The sequence below is a fragment of the Mytilus galloprovincialis genome, chromosome 9 (genome assembly GCF_965363235.1).
Source record: "Mytilus galloprovincialis chromosome 9, xbMytGall1.hap1.1, whole genome shotgun sequence".
Classification (NCBI taxonomy): domain Eukaryota; kingdom Metazoa; phylum Mollusca; class Bivalvia; order Mytilida; family Mytilidae; genus Mytilus; species Mytilus galloprovincialis.
This window is the reverse complement of record NC_134846.1, coordinates 20,388,963-20,410,687: the sequence shown is the minus strand read 5'-3', so window position 1 is coordinate 20,410,687 and position 21,725 is coordinate 20,388,963. Positions and strand designations below refer to the sequence as shown.

General features: G+C 33.5%; 1 long non-coding RNA gene across 1 annotated transcript; it reads right to left on the bottom strand.

The window, feature by feature from the left end:
• Positions 1-1,184: 1,184 nt before the first annotated feature.
• Positions 1,185-20,348, bottom strand: LOC143044592 (uncharacterized). Its single transcript, XR_012968724.1, has 3 exons — positions 20,061-20,348; positions 17,743-18,039; positions 1,185-4,341 (listed from the first exon to the last, which is right to left on the bottom strand). It is a non-coding gene; the product is annotated as an uncharacterized LOC143044592 (long non-coding RNA).
• Positions 20,349-21,725: the final 1,377 nt, after the last annotated feature.

Genomic DNA, 21,725 nt, shown 5'->3' with positions numbered 1-21,725 from the left:
ATCTTTTTATTATCAGCTTCGTAAGGTTATAGTCTCATTGACCTATATTACGTATCTTTTGTTTATTATCTGCGTCGTAATGGTTAAGTCTCATTGAGGTATATTCCACATCTTTTTATTATTTGCGTTGTAAGAGTATAGTCTTAGTGACGTATATTACACATGTTTGTATTATCTGCGTTGTAAGGTTATAGTCTCATTGACGTATATTCCATACCTTTGTATTATCTGTGTTGTAGGAGTATAGTCTTAATGACGTATATTACACATCTTTGTATTATCCATGTCATAAGGGTAGTCTCATTGACGGATATTCCACATCTTTATATTATCTGCGTCGTAAGGGTGTAGTCTTATTGGCGTATATTCTACATCCTTTTATTATCTGTGTCATACGGATAGTCTCATTGACGGATATTCTACATCTGTATATTATACATGTTATATGCGTCGTAAGTGTGTAGTCTCATTGGCGTATATTCCACATCTTTTTATTTTCTGCGTCGTAAGAGTATAGTCTCATTGACGTATATTCAACATCTTTTTATGATCTGTGTCGTAAGGGTTTAGTCTTCCTGACGTATATTTAACAGCATCGTAAAGGTACAGTCTCATTGAAGTATATTCCACATTTTTTTATTATATGCGTCGTTAGGGTATAGTCTCATTTGCTTGTATTCAATATCCTTTTATTATCTGTGTCGTAAGGGTATAGTCTCTTTGACGTATATCACATTTTTAATTATCTGCGTCATAAAGGGATAGTTTTATTAACATTTATTCCACATCTTTTCATCTGTTTAAGTTCTGTATAATTGGCATATATGACAAACCTGTTCTGTTTCTATGTGTCGTTTGTTATTGTCTGTGTAAGTTCTGTTTAATTGGCATATATGACAAACCTGTTCTGTTTCTATGTGTCGTTTGTTACCGTCTCATTTACACATATCAATAATAATGTGTTGGTTCTTTTTTGTACTACATCATTAATTCATCTTTATTTTCGTAAGGACGTGAAATATTAAAGGTCAGTTCCAAAGCGTGCAGTGGCAAATATACGACCAGACGGCAATAAATGGACGTACTACGTACATTCATGTCTACCAGAACAAACAGGATGTAATGTTTGGGTGTTGTTGATGTTATTTGTGGGGCTATGAACTGAATAATAATGAAAGTTAACATTAAATTTTAAAGTTTTTTATATCTAGAACATACTAAGATTAATGATATACATATAATCAAACTTTAAATAATGATCTTTATTACAAAAAGCAAAACCCTCTCGGCGGGTTAAAACCCAAAACATTACACATTGTGTAACATGTAAACGAAACATACGCCACTTAAAAAAAATCAAGTTAATAATATGTAAATAAAACAATAGTTGTGGGTTCTAAAAGGATGCACGGAAATAGCAAATGGAAATGGACCAAGTATGCAACATTTCGCACAAATTGCAAATAAAGCTGTGTCTTTAAGCGACAATCATTTAATGTATACACGGACAACAAAATGCATTTAGTTAAAAACATACTTTGTATTGAGCATTTAAGGAAGTATTGCTGTAATTCTGTAATATAAACCATAATTTATTAAGTTGAATTTGTATTCGAGTGATAACACACAAACCCATGAATTTCATTTCGAATGACTTCATTAAAAACAAATCTGGATCGAATAAACTAATAACAGCCGATCGCATTGAGTGCGTATGTAAAGGTAATATATTTGGTTAGCTTGCTAGCTGAACCGTGAAATCATTATTAGGTAATGTGTACTTTAAAATCTAGTCCTACAGGCAGATAGATTGGTTATATGTCGGACACGTCTACTCTCAAAGGAGGTAGTCTACATAACCTAATAATGGCTTCAAAGTTCAAATGCTATGTTCATGCATGTCCTTTAAAAAACAAAATAAAAACAAAAAACCTCTCGTTATTTATATACAAATAGAATATTTTCTTGTGTGTTTCAATAAATTCTAAATAGCCTCTTCAATCAATATGGTTCAGTAAAAATAAAATCGTTTTTTAGATGAAAACGCCTCACATTTTCATGGATACAATCTTCTCATAAAAGTATGAATTATACATAAAAGATAAAAGCATGTGCACTGTTTTTTTTTTAACTCAATACTAGAACAAACGGACAGTGTATATTAAATTGTACATATAAGTCTTCAAGGATGAAAGACAGAAATGAATTAGCAAATGACTGAAAACCGGAATCCAGTCAATGAGACAGCAACCCAAAAACACAATACAGTTTTAATTTGTTTCGATTTTATTTACAACCAACGCATCCGTATAGAAAATTTGTTTCGGTTTTATTTACAACCAACGCATCCGTATAGAATATTTGTTTCGATTTTTTTTACAACCAACACATCCGTACAGAATATTTGTTTCGATTTTATTTACAACCAACACATCCGTACAGAATATTTGTTTCGATTTTATTTACAACCAACACATTAATATAGATTATTTCATATCGGTTGAGAATAAGATTCTCTTATTGGATAAAAAATGGTCACATGGCATTCATTATTCTTCAGTAATAAATTCCATCGGTCATTAACAGAAAAAACGGACCAGAAAACCGGTCGTTAACGAACTTTTACACGATAATGACCGATGGGGCGTGGTTTCCGTCTGATATTGACCGTTGGGGCGTGGTTTCCGTCTGATAATGACCGCTAGGGCGTGATTTCTCTGTTAATGACCGATGGAACGTGGTTTCTCTGTTTAGAGAGATTTACCTTTTATGAAACATGTTCCTGATTTTAATATTATATTTAAGTTGTTGAATTGTTTATTATATGTTTTCGTTAAATATAAAATTAAAGATAACTTGATTAATTTTCATATACTGAAATAATTGCACTAAAATGAATGGCAGTATTACTACGACTGGTCTTCACTCTTTCTCATAGAAATCGTACAACTACTCGAGTTCGCTTTAGGCATTTTGAATTTACGAGAATTTTCCAAAACATGGTTTCTCAATGAAATAAACATAATAGTTCTTGAAAAACTGGTCATTATCGTGATACATGGACTGCCCGTAGGACAGTGGTATTGACTGCGACAGCGATAATGACCTCGCCTTTGGCTCAGTCATTATCACTATCTTAGTCAATACCACTGTCCTGTGGGCAGTCCATATATCACGATAATGACCAGTTTTTCAAGAACTATTATATAAATATTTGTTTCGATTGAAAAAATGTTGAGGACAGACATATGATTATAATTACAAATTCCTCTAAAATAGTTGTTATGTAGTTTTGAAAAGATATGATGACTTGTATCAATCCATGCACATAACACAACTGTTAAGATTGTCTTAAACCTGAAAACAGAATACAACTGTACAGGTCATGCCAAGCAATTATATTAGATTGAAAGTAAAGAAAACAAAAATAAATAGAAATTATTTTCAATCACAGAATGTACAAAAATATTCGAGTCCGAACAAACTCATTGTCTGAGGGAGTTATTTATGTTTATTTGTTATTGATTTTTTTCTCGTCAAACATAAAGGCATTTCCGTTACTTTTATTACAAACAAGCAGAATGTTTTCTTTTTTGTCAAAATAAATTCCATACGGCCTATCCAATCCATCTAATTCAGTAAGAAGTTCTCTATAATGTTTACCATCATCAGATACAACTATTACAGTGTGTGTCTCCTCATTAGTCACATAGACATTTCCCTCATCATCTGTTTTTACACAAGTTAAATCTTGAAATTTATCATTTTTAAATTTCCACATTACTTTTCCATCTAACGAGCAGCAGTATATTGATGTAACGTCTATACAGACCAACCTGTCTCTGTCTACTGTAATGTCCCAGATACCGCCTGTAGGTACCGGTATAGTACGTGTTACTTTACCTGTCAGGTCCATCACATGTATTATACAATAATCAATAACAACGTACAGGTTATTATCATTATATGATATCCCGTAGCAGTCACCACTGGTGTTAATTGTACTGGTGACAGAACGTCTAGATATATTTATTATCAGTATGGGTTTGTTATCTCTACAGGAGACTGCTACAGTATTACTATCTATCTGTGTTATATACCATGGTGTATAAGACAGAGGTTTGTGATGGATATCAGTACCGTCAGAATTACAAAAAATAAGATCGTTATTCTTGCAGTCGGTAAATACTAATGTATTGCCTGTTTTGATACAGCTATTAATCATCAGTGTCTTATAAATCCTTGACCATTTGATATTTAACTGTTGGCGCAAAGTGGCAGAAACAAGAAGGTTGGTTTTGACAGATGTTTGATCCTGAACTTCTTTGTTTAGTTCATTTTCTGAAATAAATAATCAAGTATTTAATTGGTTATTTCACCAATCGATTATCTAATTTATAATATTACATTAGATGAATGTTTCATTATAATACTTTATTCTGATTGGCTAACTGCACATCACGTGTTATTCCTTAAGCCATTGCATTAGTCAATAAAACTTTTCATTCATGATAACACGTGGTCCCACAAAAAAAGTGCACAAGTGAATTAAATAAAACAATCATAAAATTCGTGTTTTCATGATTATAGCTAAAGAGTGTAATTATAAGTATTGAATGCTTCTTTTTGTAACATCATATGGTTGTAAAAGCGCTGACCTTGCGCATACTTTTAGAATGAAGCTCTTCCGCGCTTCATACAAAATGTACTTCGGTCAACGCTTTTACACCCCAATGAAGTTAAAAAAAGAAGCATTCAACTCTTAAATGCAGTTAACAAAAATTTTACAGTAAAATGGATTAAAGAATGTACAAACAAATAATTTTGCATTCTATATTATGTATTATAATTGATTTTTTCACCACCTCAAATTTTCTCTCCAGTGTTAACGATTTATTTGAATAATTGTCACTTGGAACTCGTATAATTAAAAAAAAATCGTAAAAGTTAAATGAAAAGTATAAAAAGACAGAGATTGATAAACAGATATGTGTAGAGCACAGTCATGTACTTGATTTACCAATTCAATAAAATATATGTTTGACTTCATTTATCCGAATAACGGGAAAAAAGGGGGATCTCTTTCTATATTAAGGATTTTCAAAGAGGTTTCGCTAGGATAGGTGCCTTTTTTATGTATCAAATATATCAGTGGGTTGTTATCCATTCTTTTGATGTTTGTGCTTTTGATTTTGACATTTGCTTAGGGACTGTCCGTTTAGAGGTTTTTTTGGAGTTCGGTATTTTTGTTATTTTACGTTTTGCAATTCCACCCAGGTAAAATGTAAATGAGTATATAATTTTTATCTTTCTATTGAATATCTGTATATATGTGTTTCCACTTTTTAATCAAATTTAAAAAAAAAAAAATAAGAGGTCTAATACAGAAAACATGGTTAATACAGAATTTTTACAAGCTTTTAACTTCCGGTTTTTGGTTCAAAAAGATGAAAGAAAATGGATGTGTGTATTACGCAATTTATAAGATATTAACAAGTTTGATGTTAGAGTTTTTGTTATTTTTTATATGTTATACTATTTTTTTACTTTTCGTCGAGTGTTTACAAATATGCACCATCGAAAGGGTTAAAATATCCAGAATTATCAACCGTAAAATATTATTTTCTTAAGGGTGCAGTCATAAGTGAAAGACATTTTAAGGGTTGACAATCTTGGATATGCACCGCTTCGAATTGGAAACCTTAATTCAATTATACCAAAGGTGCCCTTCAAACCATTGAATATATATGTTACAGAACCTCTTGCACATGTTCTACTATTGAAACAAATTGTCAAAATACATAAGCCAGAGAAATATTTCGTGACTTAAAATGTGTTATATCATATTTACAACAAATAAAACTCTTTCAAATACTTTTTTATTCGTCACTCCAAGGACTGCTAACATGGCCGTTGCAATATTGCTTACATAGGATCGCGACATCATTTGGATGGGAGATAACTCGTGTAAAAATCAAGACTGAAAGGGTTATTTATCGGTGATTAACATTGTAATTTATCGCACCTTAAAAATATTTAGGATAAAATTTAGAATGGAAATGGGGAATGTGCCAAAGAGACAACAACCCGACCATAGAGCAGACAACAGCAGAAGATCACCAACAGGTCTTCAATGCAACGAGAAATTCCCGCACCCGGAGGCGTCCTTCAGCTGGCCCCTAAACAAATATATACTAGATCAGTGATAATGAACGCCATACTAAACTCTGAATTGTACACAAGAAACCAAAAGTTAAAATAATACAAGACTAACAAAGGCCAAAGGCTCCTGACTAGGGACAGGCGCAAAAATGCGGCGGGGTTAAACATGTTTGTGAGATCTCAACCCTCCCCCTATACCTCTAGCCAATGCAGAAAAGTAAACGTATAACAATACGCACATTAAAATTCAGTTCAAGAGAAGTCCGAGTCTGATGTCAGAAGTTGTAACCAAAGAAAATAAACAAAATGACAATAATACATAAATAACATCAGACTACTAGCAGTTAACTGACAGTTAGCTCCAGACTTCAATTAAACTGATTGAAAAATTATGTCTACATCATATGAATATCAGGCACAATCCTCCCTGTGAGGGGTTTAGTATCATACCATCATAACATATATGAGAAGAACATAACCCGTGTCATTCCAACAACTGGTTTATTAATAATAAATGTGTTTAGTTCCGATGCAAAGACCCTATAAGTGAATCAATAGTAACGCCAAAATATGCAATTTTTAATGACCTGACAACAGTATCGTAACTATATCCCTTCTTAATAAGTCTATTTAAATGTTTTGTTAGCTTCTGAGGTGAATATACTGACATTTTTTTGCTTTATAAAGAATATTTACATAAAATATTGGATGTGAAATACCTGAACGTATAAGCAGTCTGCATGTTGAGCTATATTTCCGAATGATGTCCTTATACCGATGATAAAATTTAGTAAATGTTTTGACTAGTTTGTGATATCGAAAGCCCTGGTGTAATAATTTTTCAGTAATACATAAATTTCTCTCGTTAAAATCTAAAACATTGTTACATACACGAGCGAATCGTACAAGTTGAGATATATAAACACCGTAAGATGGTGACAAGGGAACGTCACCATCTAAAAATGGATAATTAACGATAAGAAATGAGAAATCATCTCTTTTATCATACATTTTAGTATTAAGCTTTCCGTTAATGTTATATATATCAAGATCGAGGAAAGGGCAGTGGTCATTGTTAGTATTAGTTTTATTTAAAGTAAGTTCAACAGGATAAATTTCTTTCGTATGCATACTGAAGTCGTCATTATTGAGAGCCAAAGTATCATCCAAATATCTAAAAGTATTGTTAAATTTTTGTATCAAATGTTGTTTCGATGGGTCTTTGTTAATTTTAGTCATAAATTGTAACTCATAACAATACAAAAACAGGTCCCCAATAAGTGGCCCAAAAAATACTGCAAAATTAATAGTTATCATACATATTTTTTAAATTACTGTACAATATCTAAGGTACAAGGTATTCAGAAAAACAACACAATTTTGGACATTGAACAAGTTACTATGGCAACAAATCAGGACTTAATTTGCATATTTTGTAAAATTTCGTGATTTTCTTTGTTTTTCATCAAATTTTTAAGTATATTTTAGATTGAAAAAGTATGTGCGCACCCATTAAACAACTTTATATTTAGTGAGATTTTGTCAATAGTTACAATAAAGCTTCTGTTAAATTATTTTGTTGTTTCTTGGCTGCGCACGATGTTTCCACAATAGAATTAAAGATAATAAACTGCATAAATTCTGTATTTTTCATCATTTTTGTGAAAACAGTACACATTATGACGTAATTGTGACGTCATCACATAAATTTTTTTATGTTTGTCATTGATATTTCTTGACCCTATGCATTTCTAAACATTATGTGCCAATTTGAGAAAGTTATCAAACATGTTATTTTCATGGGCAAAAACCAGGCCTTAATGCCCCTACTCCGTGTATCAGATGTTGTTTCGATGGGTCTTTGCTGATTTTTGTCATAAATTGTAACATGTGTAACTCAAAGCAATACAAAAACAGGATAATTGTTATTAAAATGAAAGTTCATATTGATCATGGATGAGTCTTCCTACAGTTATGTTTATCCTCAGTCAGCTTTTGATAGTACTTTTTAAATTACTGGTTAATAGAGGTGTCATACAATAGGTGTTTCGTATTATTCTTGTATTGTTTGATCTCGGTCAGATGTATTGGCGCTCATGATCAGCTACGTCTCGAGCCAATAGAGATTACATCTACCAAATACAACGTACTTCAACATAATACAAGACTTATATGAAAAATGATGATCATATTTGCTATTTGCAGCTTCTCCCAATCTACTATATTTCTGCGTAGACTTGGATTCTGCACGATGGTCTTTGGAATTTTAAATTATGGTTTATACCATAACTCCTTCAGAAAAGAAGTCTAAATATTTTATAAGGTCAAAAGGAGACGATTTTATGTAAGTTTTGTTAGTTGACGAGTGCTCTTCACTTAACTATTTTTAAATTTAAAAAGGAAATGAAATTCGTTCTCTATCTAGTTTTAGTGTCTGCTTGGTTTTAGACTGCGAATAATGGCTTTTGGCATCTTTATAAACAGAACGCAGTTTAAATTCATAACATGTTTCAGGTAGCAGATTTTGAAGTTTGTACATGCGTCGTCCATTTTCTCCTTCCACTACATCTTTAGAAGAGAAAGTCCCGACAGACAGGTTATCTGTTCCTTAAAGAGGTCGATGATCAAGCTCATACGATAGGCACTCGTCTTGGACATCAATAAACCATTCAATGGTTATTGAACAATCAGTACGTTCAACTATGTCAAATCTTCTAGGAGCTGTTAATGGATAAATGAAAATGTGGGCGACCTACCTGGATATCTTTTAGCTATTCAGAGAAAGAAGAGAATAATCTAAGGCGGCTAATGCCGTACAATTAAGCGAAACATACAGACAACTTCGTGTTCAATAAAAAAAATATGACAGGACAGATACACGTTCTCTTTAAGGATTTTCGGTTACTACATGTATCGTGAAACAAGCTCAAAATCGTAAACAGAGAGATTAATTATCACCAGAGGACAGATTGACAAATATGTAAGGTTTATTCTAAAATATTTCTAGAAGTTGTATTCGGGAATATTACCGTAGGAAAATAGAGGTCGAACTTCTGGCATCGGCAAAGGAGTAGGTCCGAAAAGGGCCGATTTTGGCCTCACATTTCAGGTTCATTTGATGAAAGATTTGGACACTTTTCGAACACTTAAGTGTCTACTTCAGTAACTTCAATTAGTTTATGTGATATATTTGAACTGATTTAGTCATTAAAGACGCTCAAATTCAAGCTTAATATGAAAAATCTACCCAAAATGCCATAATATGTCACTTTTCAGATGATTTTGGTCAAAAGTGAAGGATAAATAGCTTTATATTTTAACAGTTTTGTAAAACTGCTATATTTTGGAGCCAAAAAGGGGTCTTACTGTCTCGTGGTCGTATAATTGTAGAAATGCGTTGTGTTTATGAAGTGAGAACAAGACGTCTATACAAATGAACGATTAAATGCTGGAATGAACTGACGTTAACACATAGCAACCATGACGTTACATATAGAGAGCGCTAACGCGTATAGGTACATGTATGAATCCCGCGTAATGTGATTGTTTCTATTTATCTCGACAAACTCGGGGCTGCAATTAAAGTCTCAATGACGGCGTTAATGGTTCTGGATCCTTTTCATCAGTAGAGATGTACGTTAACAGTCTGTCATTCAGTGTGCACTCGATTTCTGTAACAACGGTGTGTAGTATATCTAAGTCGATACAGGCACGTCCTAATGTTTTCTTGAGGGAGGTTTTTGTAAGTCCAATAAGTCGTTCACCAAATCCTCCGTACCAAGGAGCTCTGCTGGGTATAAACTTCCACACTGTTCCAAATTCTATAAGTTTTCCGTGCATCGTTTCTGATTTGAATATTTTAGAAATCTCTGTCGCTGCAGATTTATACGTAGAAGTTTTGTCAGATATCATAATTTTCGGTAAAGATCGACGGCTAACAAGTCTGAGAAAAGCTAATAAAGATGAATGTGTCGTTAAATCCTGAATTAACTTAATGTGAACAGCTCTGGTTGAAGCAAACGTAAATAGACATATATAAGCTTTTGTTTCCTTGTTACCATTTTGTCGTACATGTAACGCTCCTGTAAAATCAACTCCCGTGACGCTGAATGGCGGGTCTTCTCCAAGACGATCCTCTGGTAGCAGTGGTGGGTCATTCGCCACATACGTACAAATGTATATGGCCGACTAATTATCTTCCTACAGGGAATATTAATTCCGTAGTGCGGTTTTCACTCTTTGTCGCATTTTCGGTATCAAATATGTCTGTTGAATTAACTTAATTGTCCCATTTATTCAACTGTGATTTTGTAGTTTGTGTGCGTCCAAAATAATTAATGTTGTCAATGGGTGTTTTGTCGGGAGTAAATAAGGGAATTTCACTGTTTCGCTAACGAGCGCATTGTCAATTCTTCCTCCGGACCGAAGTAGTCCTTTTTTGTCCATATATTATCGTAACTGTCGTACAATAGGTAGTCGATTAGTATCCTTTGAAACAATATTTCGGATTTCATTCATGAAAATAGTTTGCAGTACATTCCGTATCAATACGAGTGAAGCCTTTTGAATCTCGTCTACCTCTAAATGTTGGTATTTCCTGTTTTGTAAAAGTATTCTGCAATTCGTTATAAGCGCAATACGTAAGACATTATACGAATCAGTTTCGGATAACTACTGAACTTTTCTAAATTCATGACTTCCTTTACAACTGTGAATCTGTCATCATTTTGTTGAATTTGCCGGTTTATTTCTGTACTTTCATTGTCTGTAATTTTTGTCATAGCAACGGAATTTCGATCCCAATGCGGCCACTGTTCTTCATGTGCAAGCCATTTCGGTCCGTTGAACCAAGTTTCATTGTTCAGACAGTCAGTAGGGTTACAGTCAGTTGGACAATACCCCCAAGTTTTATTTTCTACAAGTTGTCGGATTTCTGTTATTATATTTAGCAATAAAAGGTTTTTGTATTTTCGACGAATATAACTCAGAACGATTTGGCTATCACACCAACATGTGATTTCTGTAATTCCTAAAATATTCTACACATGTTTACCTAATTTCGCTCCAACTACGGCGCCCATCAATTCCAATCACGGCAAAGTAATTACTTTAAGCGGTGCAACTCTGTTTTTAGCCATAACTAATTTCGAATGTTTTCTTTGTATGATGTAGGCGTATGCTCCATAAGTTTGTTTGCTGGCATCGGTAAAAATGTGTAATCTTGCTGTTTTCGGTGATAATCCAGCGTTGTTTAGTAGTCTGGAAAGTTCAACTGATTTTGTACCTTTAAGATCTGTAGATAAAGTAGTCCATTGCGTAGTTACATCTTCAGGTAATCGTTCGTCCCATCCAATATTACGTTTCCTTAGTGACTGCATTAGTACCTTAGCATTCACTGTCACGGGACTAGGTAAGCCAAGCGGATCAAAGATTTCAGACGACTGTCGTCATATTTATCTTTTTGTTTAACATCTACCATGGTTGAATCTATGTATACTTCTGCAAATAAAAGTTTGTCGTCCGCTACATTCCAAGTATGTTGACCTCTTTACTGGAATCTAGTACGTTGTCTGTGTCAGTAAGTTATTGTAGTCTGTTAGAATTAGAGTTCCATGATCTGAGGTTAAAGCCTCCTTTCGGTAATAAACACATAGAATCTCTGTAAAATTACATTAAGTCGTCTTCGGCAGTAAAACTAGTTAAAACATTATCTACATACAAGTCTTGTGTAACTGTTGAAGCTGTTGGATTAGGGTTCTATTCAAAGTGTTTTAATAAAGTTGCATTCAGTATAAATGGTGAGCATGTAGCTCCGAATAAGACTGACTTGAAACGATAAGTTGTAAACGTACTGGTTGAATCTGTTGGGTCACTTAAACAAAAGAAGCGAGTTACATCACGGTCAGATTTATGATTTCCAACATGCCTTTTCGATATCTGTTGTCACTGCAAACTTCTGAGTACAAAATCTGGTAAGTAGTTCTGTTATTTCATTTGAAATTGGCGGATATGAATGATGACAGTCATTCAAACTCGGACTTTTTGTGTTCTCTTTATAACTGCAATCATACACAATTCTAATCGGAGTAGTTGTAGAGTCTTTTTTAACGGGATGATGCTGTATGTAGTGTATGCGCTGTGGCTCGTCCTCCTTTTCGTCTACCTTTTCGATGAAACCACGTTTTTCCTGCTCTTTAATTATATATCATATTTTTAATAAGTTTGGTTCCTGGTGTAAGCCGTTAACGACTCTGTAGGTCCTTGCTCATTCAATCATCTCGTTTGTCGGTAATTCAGGACTTTCTTCAATTCACGGAAGTTTTGCAACGTACTTTCCGTTCTCATATGTTATCGATGTTGATGAAAACTCTTTGATGTTTTATTTCTCCGTGTTAAATTTGTCGTTTTCTTGTCATCCAAGGGACTCCAATTTCCAAAATTTCTCATATCATAGTCCTCTTTTGTGTGACTAGATGATATATGCATCATGTGTGAGTTGCGTTGTCCTATCGTACATGTAAGTGGTCAAGATAACAACTATCCTATTTTTGAGCTCATCGCAGTTGGTCCGTCGCCTCGAATGATACCATCTTTGATTACATCCCAGTAGTGGTCTGCTCCAATGAGTAAAGAAATTTCAAAGCTATTATCCTCTGATAACGGGTGGGCTAGTGTTAGCCCTTTCAAATAATGTAGTTGCTGCGAAATGTACCCGATTATTCTGAATCAGCGCTGCTATGGTAGGTACAATCAATACATGTAAAGGTATTTTCTCTCCTGAGTCTGCTTCTAAATACACTGTGGCTTTATTCATGTGACGAACATTCTTGTCAGAATTTCCGAAGGCGGAGATATTGAGGGTTTCCTTTCCGTCTGCCTTGACGTTAAACTTGTCGGCTATTTCCTGCGTCATAAATTATCGTTGCGCACCTTCGTCGAAAAGGATATGAGCGTCGGCGCACTGATTCTGTGACCATATTGGAGCGATTGCCGTTTTCAAGATTACGGTAGAATTTTACTGTTTCGCAGATGTATGCATAATTGACGTGCCATTTTCTGTATTAGTTGTAATATTCTGACTTTGAGATTTTTGAACTGAATATTCATTGCATAAACTTTTGTGGTGCTTACGTTTACATGTACGTTGTACGGTATATGTTTTTCGACCTAAATTCGGATATTTTATTTTTACCTAAACAATTGAAACATAAGTTTCTCTTCTTAACAATCTCCATTCTTGATTTGCTGTCCGTGAACTTTTTACATTATGCAGGGAAATGTTGATCATAGCAATAAATGCACATTTTACTTTGAGAATAGTTTTTAGGTTTTGATTTATTTACGTAATTCCCATTTTTCTTACCAATTTCGGCATGGAAACTTGCGGTAGGTATATCATAAGACTCACTCCAATTAGTGCTGGCTTCTTGAATAGATATTTCCCGTTGTATTGCCTTTCTTGGATTTCCAAGGGTCCAATCGTTGTTTCTGTTTTCTCTTGTTATATTACTTTTTACGGTAATAGGGAGCTTACCAAGCATAACTGGGATTAACAGGGAACCATACGTATCTTGGTTCTGTCCTAAAGATTCTAATCCATGGATATAAACCTCTGACTTATCCGGAAAAATTACGGATATTATCTAATGTGTATGAGGGTGCTGACAAATTTATAAGAGCTTTCATATAAGCGTTCACAATTTTTTTGTGATTTCCCAAAGCGATTTACTAATAACTGCACGGCTTTGTGATAATTTTCGCTGCATAAGTTTAAACCATTTATGACATTCATAACGTCTGCATCAAGAAGTGACTGTAGGTACGTGAATTTCTGGACATCAGTAAGTGTATGATTGCTGTGAATGGTCTTTTCAAATGACTCCCAAAAGTATAGCCACTCAAGATTATCCCCAGAAAAAGCAGGTAGGGTTAGCGTCGGCAAGCAGTGATTTTGGCTAGAGAGGGAACTAGTATGTGACGAAAATCTTGGGATGAATTCTGTGGTCATTACGGGACGGGTTTCGGAATTGACGTCATGCATGTTCATGACGGGCCGTGTGTTTGGAATGCTTTCGTGAGATAATTCCGTACATGTACGTGTAACTGTTTGTGCTAATTTCTTATAACGGCGTAAATGCGTTTCAAGATTTAAATTATACTCATCTGCATTTGTGATTTCAACTTCTATATCTTCATCCGATGTATTTTCCAATATCTGTTCATCCAGTTTAAGAATTACACTTTGTTTTTTTCACTATAGCGTCAATAATTGGACCTCCAATGTCAATATCCATCTCCGAATCAGTGTTCAACTCATCTAGTTTCTTGAAGAATTTTGTTACAGCGGCTCTTTTTCCAGCTCGAATAGACTTGATTCTCGACGAATCCATATTTTATCCTGGTCTCGGTACCAATCTCGTGATCGTATAATTGTAGAAATGCGTTGTGTTATGAAGTGAGAAAAAGACGTCTATAAAATGAACGATTTAATGCTGGAATACAATGACGTTAACACATAGCAACCATGACGTTACATACAGAAAGCGCTAACGCGTATAGGTACATGCATGAATCCCGCGTAATGTGATTGTTTCTATGTATCCTCGACAACTGAACCTACTCTATTGATATTATAGCGGTTATCTTGGGGTAAGTAGCATTGATACATTAGTTGCACTTGTTTGACTATTTTTTTTTTAATACGTAGCTTCTTTACAAATACATTACTCTACATGAACTGCACCTTTATTAATAAAGTTGCAGTACGCTTTTTCATCAAGATTTATAACGTCATGTGGATTTCGAAATGCCGACTTATTTTCAATCATTTTGAATTAAATAGTCAAAAGACCACACGGGACAGTTATTGTAACGGTTTACATTCCGTTTAATACAAGGAGTCCTTTAAGTTTAAAGGTTTCTTATTAACCATTCTTTTAGGTCAAATGTAGACAACTTCACACATGGTCTGTGGTATTTAGTCGACTTGGTGTATGAATTTAATCTGCACGGGTAAGTAGATCTACCAATTTGTTTACATCTTCATCTTCGTACACGACCATGACCAATGATGAATAACTGTATTGGAGCGGTTCCGCCGATTTTACGTGTACGTTAATTGTTGTATAACTCGATACAATTTTTATGTTATTCAGCAATTGATTCGGTTTATATACCTACATGGAGTTTTTTGTATTTCTGAACGACAGGTCATTCTTTCGAAGAATCAACCCGGCCGATACCAAGTTTCAATGAAATCTGCTTCAAGGCATAAAATAATGACCTGCATACATTCCCCATTTTAGGTCATTATTTTCTTAATTTAAATGCAAACTTTAATTTACTTAAACAATTAATTCGTTTGATAGCTATCGTGTGTTGTTGCCAATTGAGTGTTCACTTTTTTAGTTTCTATCTTTCGCAGGTTTAATGCAGAGAAAATCCTTTTGTCAGTTTAATGGACTGAAATACCAAAGCTTTCCGTTGATACCTTTGATAACTATTTAAACCACTGGGTCGATGCCACTTCTGGTGGAAGTTTCGTCCCCGAGGGTATCACCAGCCTGGTTGTCAACATTTCGGTGTTGACATGAATATCAATAATGTGGTAATTTTTATAAATTTCCTGTTTACAAAACTTTGAATTTTTCGAAAAACTAAGGATTTTCTTATCCCAGGCATAGATTACCTTAGCCGTATTTGGCACAACTTTTTGGAATTTTGGATCCTCAATGCTCTTCAATTTTGTACTTGTTTGGCGATATAAATATTTTGATATGAGCGTCACTGATGAGTCTTATGTAGACGAAACGCGCGTCTGGCGTACTAAATTATAATCCTGGTACCTTGATAACTATTTTAACTTTCAAAACAAAATTTCAAAACAAATAATGTGAAGTTTAGTTAATTTATCGCTACAATTAAGGATAATATGCAAAACATTTCATAAAAAGCCAGATTTAACACATTCGTGTGTAGGATTGTGAAAATCTTATTTATTCACATTATATTGGAAAATATACCTTGAACTATGGTGTATCGTGTTACATGTGCATTCATCATGATTTCGTGCACTCTTCATGACAGTTTTTTTTTTTTAACATTTTTATATAAAATGGAGAATGGAAATGGGGAATGTGTTAAAGAGACAACAACCCGGCCATAGAGCAGACAAAAGTCGAATGCCACCAATGGGTCTTAAATACCTTTTACTTTATCTAATGATCAAATGGGCAAATATTCTTATTTTCTATAGAATCACACCCACGTACTTTAACATGGGGAGGGGATATAATATTGATTCCTGATTCTTGAAAAAAAAAAAAGTGGTATTACCAAAGTAAAGGTAGAAAACAGTTATTCAGAATTATTCGTTTCAAAAGTTTTTGAAAACATAATCTTCTTTTCCGGGAAAAAAATGGAATGAAAATGAAAAAAAAACCAAAAAACCATAGCATCCCTCTTTCAAAAACAAAGTTGATACAATAATTTCCTTACAAAGTGACATGAATTTTTCATAGACCGTAACAATTCATTTGTGTCTTGCTTCATGCAGTCACATCAATATTTCTATTGAAACTGGACAATGATTTCTGAAGTTTATATATCTAGATTAATTAGTGAGTTTTATTACACATTACAAATAAACCGTAAGGCGTATTAAAACTTGAACACATCAGCAAAGACTATCTCACCCTTTAGTGTGATCGGTAAAATAGGATGGAAATACTGTAATTTTTTGCAGAAAATAATATTTTTTGACGGTATATAAGTCAGATAATGCATATTTTAAGTTTTTTACTTGTCGTACAACACACCTCGGGGTGTTATACTTCAAGTAAAACCTTTTAATATGCATTATCTATAACGTATCAACCTATTCCAAATGGTAGAAAACAGTACTTTTTCTTGAAAATGATAATTTTGTTCTTTTCTTCATTCGATTCTTTAATATCGAACTTATGCATCTCGTTAGGCATCACCAGCATCGGAAGACTGTAAACTATTAGATTGTAAATCTTTTTTCAGGTTGTTTATTTCTGAAGATTTGTTGGGATAAGAGCAATTCCCAATACAAGTTTTAATCTATGTCAGTTTTGTTAGTTGATGAGTGCTCTTCATTAAATTATCTTTCCTTTCAATTTTTTCATATCCTCAAAACATTCTCAAGAACCGATATACCCAAGCTCTCCCCGGGAATGCGGGTTAATAAAATATTTTCATTTGTTTCATAGGTATTTCATGAATCTCTATTTCTGTATTCTAGCGAATTTTCAATCAATAGTTCCATTATCAATCAGTTATTGTAGTGTGATTAAAAATTTTTAAAACAAGTTGTTATTCGATGCTACATTTGTGGGTACAAAATATGAAACGTTTGAGAGCAAAGAAAAAAAACAAAACCTTAAACGATGCAAAGTGAGATCTCTTAAAATTAAAACCGATATACATATACGGTGAACAACTGACATATCTAAATTTGAGAGTGGTAAAAAAAAAAATCCGGATGGTGTGAATCTATATAAATTTGTTACGTTAAACGATCGATTAATTGAAAATAAAAATTAAAGCTTTCACTACCTAGTCTCAGTGTCTGCTTGGTTTTAGACTCCGAATAATGGCTTTTTGCATCTTTATAAACAGAACGCAGTTTAAATTCATAATATGTTTCAGGTAACAGATTTCGAAGAGTGTACATGCGTCGTCCATCTTCCTCTTTCAAAACATCTTTAGAAAGGAATGTTCCGGTAGACCAGTCCTTTGTTCGTTGAGGTCGATAAGCAATCTCATACGATAGACAGTCGTCTTGGTCATTTATATACCATTCAATGATTATTGAACAATCAGTGCATTCACCTATGTCAAATTGTCTGGGAGCTGTAAATGGAAAAATGAAAATGTTATGAATCTACCTGGATATCTTTTTGTTATTCAGAGAAAGACGAGAATGATCTAAAGCGGTTAATGCCAAACAATTTAGCGAATTATACAGACAACGACGTATTTAATTACACATTACAATCAAACGAACACACATTCTCCTTAAAGGATCATATGTTCCTTCTTGTAAAGTGAAATAAGCTTAAATCGTATGAATAGTGATAAATCATCAACTGAGCGCAGATTAGTAAATTTATTAGGTTTATTCTTAATATAACTAAAAGTTATATTCGGTGATATTACCGTAAGAAACATGCGGTCGAATTTTTGGCACGTCAACTTTGATAGTATAGCGGTTATCTGTTTCTACATGTATCGTGATACAAGCTTAAATTCGTATAAATAGTGATAAATCATCAACCGAGCGCAGATTGGTAAATTTATTAGGTTTATTCTAAAATATTACTACAAGTCGTATACAGTGATATTACAGTAAGAAAAATTAGGTCGAATTTCTGACTCCGTAAAATTTTATATTATATCAGTTATCTTTGGGTTAAAAACATTGATACATTAGTTGCACTTGTTTGACTTATTTTCATTTTTTAATTCGAAGCTGACTGCTGTACCTATATTTTGTCTTTTGTACCTATTATACATGTCTGTTTTGTTCACGCATCGTTGTAAATATAACGGAATTTGACGCGACTGTCATAAAAGTGAGAGGTTCAGCGCTATAAAACCAGGTTCAATCCACCATGTTCTACATTTGAAAATGCGTCTTCCTAGTCAGGAATGTGACAGTTGTTGTCTATTCGTTTGAGGTCTTTGGTCATTTGATTTTTTCATTTGATTAGGGACTTTCCGTTTTGAATTTTCTTCGGAGTTCAGTATTTTTGTGATTTTACTTTCTACTTTACAAATGCATAACTGTACACGAAAATCTCGAAATCAATAAAGTTAAAAAGCTCTCTCAGCAAGATTTACGACATAATGTGGATTTTGAAATGCAAAGACATTATTTTCAATCATTTCCATTTCACATATTTAAAAGACCACAAGGACAGTTATTTGTAAAATTTTACATCATGTTTTATACTAGGAGTCCTTAAAGGTTGAGAGTTTCTTATTAACCATTTTATGTAGGTCAAATGGAAACAACTTCACAGATAAGTAGATCGATACTTTTGTTTACATCTTGGTCTCCATACACGACCATGAATAACGGTGTATTTGAGCGGTTTCGCCGACTTTACGTGTACGTTGAAATTGTTCGCCGACTCGATACGATGTTTATGCTATCCAGTGTATCAACATATTTAAAAGAACACAAGGACAGTTATTGTAAAATTTTGCATCACGTTTTATACTAGGAGTTCTTCAAGTTTTAAAGTTTCTGTAGGTCAAATGGAGACAACTTCACTAATGGTCTGTGGTATTTAGTCGACTTGGTGTCTGAATTTACGGTTCACGGAAAAGTAGATTGACATTTTTGTTTACATCTTGGTCTCCATACACGACCATGAATAACGGTGTATTTGAGCGGTTTCGCCGACTTTACGTGTACGATAAAATTGTTCGCCGATTCGATACGATGTTTATGTTATCCAGTGTATCAACCTGTTCCAAATAATAAACAAAATAGGAATTTCCTAAAATGTTTTAAAGGAGATTATTACCATTTCGTCATTTAATTTTTAAAAATATCGACTTGCGCTTCACGGTATGCATCACCAGCATCAATATAATCGTAACGGTATGATTGTATGTCTTTTTATTCAGATTGTTTATTTCTGAAGATTTATTGGAATAAATTCATCTGTTGGTACAAAATATCAAACGTTTGAGAGCAAAGAAAACTAAAATAATTAAAACCTTCAACGGTACAAAGTAAAATCTCTTAAGATTTAAGACTGGTAAACCAACAAAATAATTTGGATGGTGTCAAAACATATGAATTTGTCACGTTAAAAAGTCGATTCATTTAAAAAAAAAAAAACAATATAAGCTTTCATTACCTAGTTTCAGTGTCTGCTTGGTTTTAGACTCCGAATAATGGCTTTTGACATCTTTATAAACAAAACGCAGTTTAAATTCATAAAATGTTTCAGGTAGCAGATTTTGAAGTATGTACATGCGTCGTCCATTTTCCCATTCCTCTACATCTTTAGAAGAGAAGGTCCTGACAGACAGGTTATCTGTGCCGTTAGGAGGTCGATGATCAAGCTCATACGATAGGCACTCGTCTTGGAGATCAATAAACCATTCAATGGTTATTGAACAATCAGTGCATTCAACTATGTCAAATTTTCTTGGAGCTGTAAATGGATAAATGAAAATATCATCAATCTACCTGGATATCAATTAGTTATTTAGAGAAAGAGGAGAATGATCTAGGGCGGATAATGCCATACAATTAAGCGAATAATACAGACAACGTGTTGAATGACAAATTACAATCAAACAAACACACAATTTCCTTAAGGATAATCGTTTCCTACATGTAGCGTGAAACAAACTTAAAATCGTTTAAATATTGATATATCATCAACCGAGCGCAGATTGTTAAATTTATCAGGATTATTCTAAAATATTACAAACAGTTGTATTCGATGATATTACCGTACGACACATGAGGGCGAACTTCTGGCTCCTTAAAATTCTATATTATATCGGGTATCTTAGGGTTAAAAAAATTGATACGTTTAATGCACTTGTTTGAGTATTTTTCTTTTTTGAATTCGTAGCTACTTTACAAATGTATTACTCTACATGAAAATCTCGAAATTATTAAGTTAAAAAGCTCTATCAGCAAGATTTACGAATTGGTGAGGATTTCGAAATACAAAGACATTATTTTCAATCATTTTGATTTCACATATTCCAAAGACCAAACGTACAGTTATTGTTAAATGTTACATCACGTTTTATAATAGGAGTCCTTCAAGTTTGAAAATTTCTTATTAATCATTTTCTGTAGGTCAAATTAAGACAACTTCACAAGTATTCTGTGGTATTTAGCTGCACGGGTAAGTAGATCGACACTTTTGTTTACATCTTTGTCTCAAAACACGCCCATGAATAACTGTGTATTTGATGGGTATTACCGATTTTAAGTGTACATTAATTGTTCAATGACTCGATGCGATTTTCATGTTATCCAGATAGTGATGCGATGTGTCAACCTATTCCAAATTGTAGAAAGCCAGTACTTTTCTTTGAAAAGAGAATGTTTCCATTTCTGCATTCGATTCATTAATATCCTACTTGTGTGTCTCTTTATGCATCACTAGCATCGAAAGATTAGTAAAAGATTAGATTGTATATCTTTTTTCAGGTTATCGCTTTCTGAAGATTTATTGGGATAAGTGCAATTACTAATAAAAGTTTAATGACTGTCACTATTGTTAGTTGATGAGTGATCTTCATTAAGTTATCTTTCCTTTTAATTTGTACATATCCCCCAAAATATTCTCAAGAACCGACATACCTAAGCGCTCCCCGGGACTGAAGCTTAATAAAATATGCAAAATAAAAGCGGTTTGTTATCATTTGCTGCAGGTATTTAATGAATCTCTATTTCTTTTTCTGTATTCCAGCGAATTTTCAATTACTAGTTTTGTTATCAATCAGTTAGTGTAGTGTGATTTAAATTAAAAAAAAAAGAAAATCGTTGTTGTTCG